This window comes from Hemiscyllium ocellatum, chromosome 16 (genome assembly GCF_020745735.1).
Source record: "Hemiscyllium ocellatum isolate sHemOce1 chromosome 16, sHemOce1.pat.X.cur, whole genome shotgun sequence".
Classification (NCBI taxonomy): domain Eukaryota; kingdom Metazoa; phylum Chordata; class Chondrichthyes; order Orectolobiformes; family Hemiscylliidae; genus Hemiscyllium; species Hemiscyllium ocellatum.
Genome location: NC_083416.1, coordinates 19,797,221 through 19,806,247, shown reverse-complemented (window position 1 = coordinate 19,806,247; position 9,027 = coordinate 19,797,221).

Genomic DNA, 9,027 nt, shown 5'->3' with positions numbered 1-9,027 from the left:
GGGGAACGTGGTGGGGGGGGGGGAACGTGGGGTGTCCCCAAGGAGAGTCCTGGGCAGCATCGATGGAGGTGGGCCTCTAACAGCAGCAGTGGTGGAGGACCTGAGAGGGGTCCCAAGGCGAGTCCCAGGCAGCAGAAGTGAGGCAGGCCCCAAGCAGTAGCAGCTGAGGCAGGTCCAGGTGGGGTCCCAGAGACTAGCAGTGGGAGTGGGCCCCAGGCAGCAGCAATACTCCCTTGACTTGGGATGACAGCACCAAGGATGGCTACCCAGCTTCTGGCTCTCACCCACCCTGATGTGCCGTCCGGCCAGTGGGCTATCCCGACACCTTCCAGCCACTTCTAGGACAGCTTGTCCCCTTCCCCAGGGACAACAGCATGCAAGGTAGCCCAAAGCCTTCTAGATCTCAGCCTGCCCTATGCACCTTCTGGCTGTCGGCTACTCTGACACACCTTCCAACCGCCTCAGGGACAGCTCGTCCTGAGTACCCCTTTCAGGACGACAGCACTCAGAACAGCCTACCCACCTTTTGGCTCTCGGGGCAAATGGCATCAGGGTGGCTTACCCACCCGCTAGCTTTCTGGACAGCCTACCAACCTTCAGGTTCACAGGATGGCCTACCCACCCTCCGGCTCTTGGGGTGACAGCTTTCAAGATGACCCATGAGCTCCCCAGCTCACAGTAAGGCCTGCAGACCTAGGGATATGCAAGGCAATGCAAGTGATAGACCCAACAAACATCATGATACAGTTAGTTAATTATCAAAAAACACAGCCCTTTCTGGTACATATAGAGTCCATATATAGTCTATTCTCAGGAACAGAGTCCACTCCTGTTTACAGCATGCATTGTTAGAAGTGGAGTCCACTCCCAAAGGCAGAAAATACACAGCACACAGGTGTTCAGTTTCCATGGAGTCCTGGTCCAGCTTTGGAAAAGCAGGCCCACTCACAAGAACAGTACATTGTACAGGTGCAGTTAACTCACAGAGGTTTGGTCACTCCCAAAGGAAAGGTCTTCTCCCAAACTCCAGGATACAGCAAGTGCTCACCTCCTAGCACACGCACAGAGGCCTCAATCTTCAGAGGCCTGGTCCCAGGGCTAGGCCTCCCCACAGGAACAGCTCCTCTGGTAAGCCCTACCACAAGATGAATATTTTTCTCTGTTTGAGAAAAGGATAATGTAACACACAGGCTGTAACCAGCCAGTGAAACAATAACCCCCTAATGAGAACTGAGTTACACCTGAAACACATTATGTGCATCAGGAGTTTAACAATCAGTCCTCACTAAAAAGGAATGCCAGTTAAAACTGGCTGAATAATTCAGCCAGTTCAGGAATCAGGTTTCCCCCTCCAAAATAAGGGAAAGCAGAAACCAACAGTAACATACTGACTGTAGCACCAGCCAGCAGAGTCAGTCCCCTAAACTGAGGAGATTCTGAATCTCCTTTTTATTTTAATACACAATTACAAAAGAGGTTACAGAAAAACAGTTAACATTTATAGCTATATATAACAGCAATTTTACAAGAGATGAGCGGCAAAGCCAGGTCCCAAACCCTGCTGTTCAACCAGTTTACAGGGAATTGAGGACAAATCCCAAGTCCCAGTTTCAAATATGAAAAAACAATGAGGTTTGTACATGAGTCAATCCAGTTACATTAAAAAAAGTGCATACAATACAGACCCAGCAAGCCCCCATCCCTCCCACCTTCCGGCCACTGAAAGGCAGCCCGCCCTTATGTTCCTTCTGGCTCTTGGTCCACCCCATGCACCTTCCAGTTCTCAATCCCCCCGACACACCTTTCAACCACAAGAACAGCCCGCCCCGGTACCCACCCGGGGGTGACAGCAGTCAGGACGGCCTACCCACTTTCCAGCTTCACTAACCACTCTCATCACCTTTCGACCACCACTAGGACAGCCTGCCCCGGTACTTGACCGGGATTACAGCGCTGAGGTCGGTTACCCACCTTCTGGCTCTCGGTCTGCCCCTACATACACCCCAATGCGCTGGGAGCTATCCTGGCACACCTTCCGGCCACTTCTAGGGCAGCCCATCCCCTTCTCTGGGACGACAGCGTGCAGGGTAGCCCACAAGCCATCTGTACCTCAGCCTGCCCCTACGCGTCTTCTGGCTCTCAGCTGCTCTGACACATATTTCGACCACCTCTAGGACAGCCCGTCCCAATCACTCCTTCTCAGAACGTCCTACCCACCATCTGACTCTCGGGCTGACTGGCATTCAGGGTGACCTACCCACCCTCCAGCTTTTGGGACAGCCTACCAACCTTCAGGTTCACAGGATGACCTACCCACCCTCCGGCTCTCAGGGTGACAGCTTTCAAGACGACCCATGAGCTTTCCAGCTCACAGTAAGGCCTGCCAGACCCAGGGACACAAGACGATAGACCCAAGAAACACCACAATACAGTTAACTACCAAAAGACAGAGTCCTTTCTGCTCCACAGTCCAAATCTATACAGTCTTCAAAATATAGAATCCATTTCCAGGAAGAGTCCACTCCAGTATACAATGTGCAATGTCAGAAATAGAATCCACTCCAAACTGCAGAGTCCGCAACCAAGAGCAGAGTCCACTCCTGAAGGCAGCAAATGCACACCACACAGCACATAGGTGTTCAGTCTCCATGGAGTCCTGGTCCAGCTTTGGAAAACCAGGCCCACTCACAGGAACATAGTACATTGTACAGGGGCAGTTAATTCAGAGGTTTTGTCCACTCCTGAAGCAAAGGTCTTCTCCCAAACTCCAGGATATAGCAAGTGCTCACCTCCCAGCACACACACAGGTGTTCAATCTTCAGAGGCCCAGTCCCAGGGCTAGGCCTCCCCACTGGAACAGCTCCTCTGGCAAAATGTATGTCTTCCACAAGGGCTCAGTCCAATCACCAAAAAAAGTGAAGATACATACAAAAGACAAAGGAAACTAGAGTCCAAGGGCTAAGCCCTACCACAAAATTAACATTGTCCTTTTCTCAAAAAATAAAAGAGAAAAGAGTAACACACAGGCTGTAACCAGCCAGTGAAACAACGATCCTCAAATGAGAACTGGGTTACACCTGAAACACATTATGTGTATCAGGAGTTTAACAATCAATCCTCACTAAAAGGAATGTCAATTAACAAACCAGCCAAATAATTCAGCCAGTTCAGGAATCAGGTTTTACCCCTCCAGAAAAGAAGGGAAGCAGAAACCAACAGTAACATACTGACTGTAGCACCAACCAGCACAGAGTCAGTCCCCAAACTGAGGAGACTCCGAATCTCCTGTATAGTTTTGTCAGCCAGGTCTCCCTGATTGGTCCAGGTTAAAAACCCCAATCAAGGATTGCGTAGTCAATCATATCCACCTCATGCTCACTCCAAACACTTCTCTGTAATATGGAGGATCCTCAATCACTGGTCTGTAATTGTGTGGATGTATAAAACACTTCTCTGCCATGTGGAGTACCCAACAATTCAGCTCTGTAGCATAGAGGATGTAACAATCACTGCTCTGAAATATGGAGGATGTATCAATCACTGCGCTGTAATGTGGAGGATGTTTCAACAACTGCTCTGTAATATGAAGGGTGTATCAATCACCGCACTGGAAAATGGAGGATGATCAATCACTGTGCTGTAATATCACATCAATATGGAGATCTCATAAGAGAGATTTACACACATTGATAGAGGTTAATGTCAGCACAGAGTCAGGCATGGCAGGTCAAATCATGGAGAACCTAGTACATCAGAGATTATCCTCATCACTCCGCATGGTCCAGCTTTCTTAATAATCTCTCACAATGCTTCACTCCCATTGTTTCAACCACTTCCGTAAGGGTTGTAGTATGACTGCTTTGTTCTGAATGAATAAATGATCAGAACTGGGATTGAGATACTAATACTGGCCACATTCACTCTCCCATATGGAAACCGAAATACGCAGATGTTTTCAATGTGTCAATAAAGAAATCCAGTTTCCATAATTGATTCTGAAGGAAATGACATGACCTATATTCGTAGTATTGCAGAGATTGTTATAAATGATATGGCATTCCTCATTTGAGTATTTGCATCACTAGGTGACTCAAACAAAATGCTGAAATGAATGACATTTCTTACATATAACAAGAAACACTTTCCATTTCCAAAGAACGTTCAGCAATAAAACCAGGAGAAATGGAAACACTGCAGTAATAAGTTGATCAAGCCAAGAAATGCTTTCCATGCAATTGTGATATAAAGGTTTGATGTTACATGACACCATATTTTTGTATCATAAATTACGTAGTATGGTCTGTACACAAAAGGACATGAGATGTTCTTCAGGCAGAACAGCACGGTCAAGGTCATGATAACAACACCAGCTGTATTCCCAGTGCAATAACTTGTTTTTAGATTCTGACAGCAAATGCTGCAAAGCGATCAAAAATAAAAACAAAAGTGAACCAGACAGAACAATTGACACTTGTGGGAGACAGATAGAGAATGAATTTGCACACTAAAGTGTAAAGCAGAAAAGAGTGCTACTAGTAAAGCACAGCCACATGATATAATATTATGTTGCAAAAATTCAACCAAGAGATCTGCCGCAGTCATGGCCACCAGACAGTGAATGATACACTTCGAGAGACTGCACTTTCCCTGAGACAGGACCCAATTGTCAGGAGGTTTACTGTGATGAAAGAGAACAGAACATTACAGCGCAGTACAGGCCCTTTGGCCCTCGATGTTGCACCGACCTGTCATACCAATCTGAAGCCCATCTAACTATAGCACTAGCCAGCACAGAGTCAGTCCCCTAAACTGAGGAGACTGTAAATCTCCTGTTTATTTTTTTTTTTTATTAAACAAAACACAGTTTACAAAACAATTAATAGTCCACAACTGAGGGCAGAGTCCACTCCTGAAGGCAGAAAACGCACACCCCACAGCACACAGGTATTTAGTCTTCATAGAGCCATGGCTCATCCATAAAGAACTGGGCCCACCCACAGGAACAGTGCACCTTCACAATGTACTGTTAACTCACAGGGTTTGGCAGGCTTTACTCTCAAACTCCAGAATGCAGCACAGTTTACAAAATAATTAACATTAACCGCTGTGTGCAGAGAAACAGCAATTTTGCAAGGGAGAGGAATGGCAAAGCCAGGCCCCAAACTCTACCATTCAACCAGTTTTCAGGGAAATGAAGACAAAGCTCACATGCCAGTTTCACTCATTTCAAAACAGTAACAATGACATTTGTACATATATGACAGTTCAATTACATGTAAGAACAGCGCATACAATACAGACCCTCAGCAACCCACCCGTCCCTCCCACCTTCCAGCCACTCTAAGGCAGGCCACCTCTTCAGGCTCTCAGTCCACCCCACGCAGCTTCCAGTTCTCGGTCCACCCTGACACACCTTCTGACCATCTCTAGGACCATCCTGTCCTGCTTCCCCAACTCCCCCAGGTCAGGATGGCACACTCACCTTTCAGCTTCCCTAACTGCGCTTCACACTTTCCGGCCACATCTAGGACAGCCCACCCTGGTATCTGCCCGGGTTAACAGTGCTGAGGATGGCCTACCCACATTCCGGCTCTTGGTCTGCCCCTACTTACCATCGGGCTCTTGCCCACCCCGATGCGGCATCAGGCCTGTGGACTGTCCTTCCGACCACCTCTAGAACAGCGCGTCCCCTTCCCTGGGACAATTGCGCACAGGGCAGCCCACAAGCCTTCCAGACCTCAGCCTGCCCCTACGCACCTTCTGGCTCTCAGCCACTCTGAAATACCTTCCAACCACCTCTAGGATAGACCATCCCAATCATTCCTTCTCAGGACAACAGAGTTCAGAACGGCCTACCCACCTTCCGGCTCTCTGGGCAACTGGCATCAGGGTGGCCTACCACCTTCCAGCTTTTGGGAGAGCCTACCAACGTTCAGGTTCACAGGATGGCCTCTCCGGGTCTCGGGGTGACGGCTCTCAGAGTGACTTGCGAGCCTCCCAGCTCACAGTAAGGCCTGCCAGACACAGGGACACAAGACAGTGCAGGTGATACCCCAACAAGCAACAAGACAGACAATTCCCAACAAACAGAGTCCTTTCTGGTACACAGAGTCCATTACCATAAACCGTTCTCTTCAACAGAGTTCACTCCAGTATACAAAGTGCATTGTCAGAAATGGGGTTCACTCCAAACTGCAGAGTCTGTTGCTAAAGACAGAGTCCACAACCAAGAGTAGAGTCCACTCCTAAGGGCAGCAAATGCACACCCCAAGCACACAGGTGTTCAGTCTCTATAGAGTCCTGGCCCATCCTTGGAGACCCAGGCCCACTCACATGAACACAGTACACTGTAAAGAATCAGTTAACTTACAGAGGTTTGGTCCACTCCCAGAGGCAGAGTAGACAACCAAACTGCAGGATACAGCAAGTGCTCACCAGCACACACACAGGTATTCAGTTTTTGCAGAGGCCTAGTCCAAGGATCAGACCTACCCACAGGATCAGCTCATCAGTTTAGATGTATTCTCACAAGGGCTCAGTCTAAGCACCAAAAACCAGCGAAGACACATCCAAAAAAAATCAAAGAAAACTAAGCACTGCCAAAAAAACATTGTCCTTTTCTCAAAGTAAAAGAGAAAAGAGTAATATACAGGCTGTAAGCAGCCAGCGAATCCCCTAATGAGAACTGAGTTATACTTGAAAGACATTGTGTGCATCAGGCAGTTTAGAAATCAGTCATCACTTAAAGGAATACCAGATAACAAACTGGCTAAATAATTCAGCCAGTTCAGGAATCAAGCTTTCCCCCCAAAAAAAATCAGAAACCAACAACATCAGTAACACACTTACTGTAGCACCAGCTAGCACAGAGTCAGTCCCCTAAACTGAGGAGACTGTAAATCTCCTGGTTTTTTTCATTTTTATTAAACAAAACACAGTTTACAAAATAACTAACAGTCCACACCTGAGGGCAAAGTCCACTCCTGAAGGCAGAAAACGCACACCCCACAGCACACAGGTGTTCAGTCTTCATAGAGTCATGGCCCACCCACAGGAACACTGCACCTTTACAATGTACTGTTAACTCACAGGGGTTTGGTCCACTCCCTAAAGCAGGGTTTACTCTCTAACTCCAGAATGCAGCACAGTTTACAAAACAATTAACATTAACCACTGTGTGCAGAGAAACAGCAAGTTTGCAAGGGAGAGGAATGACAAAGTCAAGCTCCAAACCCTACCAATCAACCAGTTTTCAGGGAAATGAAGACAAACCTCACATGACAGTTTCACTCATTACAGAACAGTAACAGTGACATTTGTATATAAGAGACAGTCCAATTACATAAAAAAGCAGTGCATACAATACAGACCCCCAGCAACCCAGCAAGCACCCATCCCACCCACCTTCTAGCCTCGTGAAGGCAGCCCAACCCTACACCCCTTCTGGCTCTCTTGTCCACCCCATGACTCTTCCAGTTCTTAGTCCGCCCCAACACACCTTCTGGCCACCTCTAAGACAGTTTCCCACACTCCACTCCTGTTATTTTTTTCCCCTAAAACTGAGGAAATTCTGAATGTCCTGTTTTTTTTATTTTCCTGGTTATATATATTTACAAATCAATTTACATTAACAGCTGTGTACAGAGAAACAGCGATTTTACAAGGGAGAGGAATGGCAAATCCAGGCCCCAAACCGTACTGTTCAACCAGTTTTCAGGGAAATGAGGACAAACCTCAAATCCCAGTTTTGATCATTACAAACAGTAACAATGACAATTGTACATACAAGACTGTCAAATTACGTAAAGCATTTCATACAACACAGACCCCCAGCACAGCAAGCACCCAATCCCTCCCACCGTCCGGCCACTCTCAGGTAGCCCAATCCCAAGACCCCTTCCGGCTCTCGTCCACCCTGACACCTTCCAGACACCTTTACAACAGCCCATCCTGCTTCCCCAACACTCCCCCACCCCCGGGCAATCTCTTGTTTATATCTGTCATCCCGGGCTCCCTGATTGTCCCAGGTTAACAACTCAGGATACAAGGGTCTTATAGTCAATGTGATCTACCTAACCCTCCTTCCAGTTATTACATCCCTCACACTCAAAGACCGGGGATGTAAGCTTGTTCTTTCTCTTGCAATTTTTCCTAGGATGTTTTGCTCCAGGTCGTGATTGTGACTGTAATATGGTGGCATGTACTGGATCATAACCAGTCACTTGGATGCGGAGCATCTTGGGAGAGTTTCCTCCTCTTCTTCAGGTTGTAATTGTACAAAGGTTACATCCATCTCAGACTTGGAGGTTAATTTGATGCTAGACAAAGTGGGCAAACCCACAGTTCCTAAACAGCATTCCTGACTAGCCAGGTTTGTTTTGTCCGGCCTCATTTGTGAGCCAGCAGCTTTCACGTGATCTACTTGTGTGCTCATGCTCACTTCACCGACCGGAAATTTGTATGTTATAGACCATCTCACGTCAAACCCGCTTCATATCCAGGCACAGCCATTTCAGTGGATTCAACATGAAACTTCATCCCCTGAAGTAAACTGTCTCTCTTGCTTAGAGGAGGCATGTGGCTCGTGTTGGTGTACCTGATACTGTTTCACCCTCCCCCAACAAGATCCGGGAATATCAGGCTTAACCTGGTGTGGAGTTTCCTCTCCATCAGTAACTCTGCTGGAGCTATCGCTGTTGTTGTGTGAGAGATGGTCCTATAATTGAACAGGAACCGGGACAGTTTAGTGTTGAATGAAGCTGTTGGCTGTTTCTTTAAGTCTGCCTTCAAAGTTTGAACTGCTCTTTCTACCAGACCATTGGATGATGGATGGTATGGAACTGTCCGAAAATGCCAAATGCAATTTGACTTCAGGAAATATGCAAAACCCCAGATGGCAAATGATGCCTCATTGTCCTTGACCAATATTTCTGGGAGTCTGTATATCATGAATGATGCTCACATCTTTTCAATCATCATGCCTCAGTTTGCCAAATGTACCTCACTTTCTCCTCGAACTCTATGTAC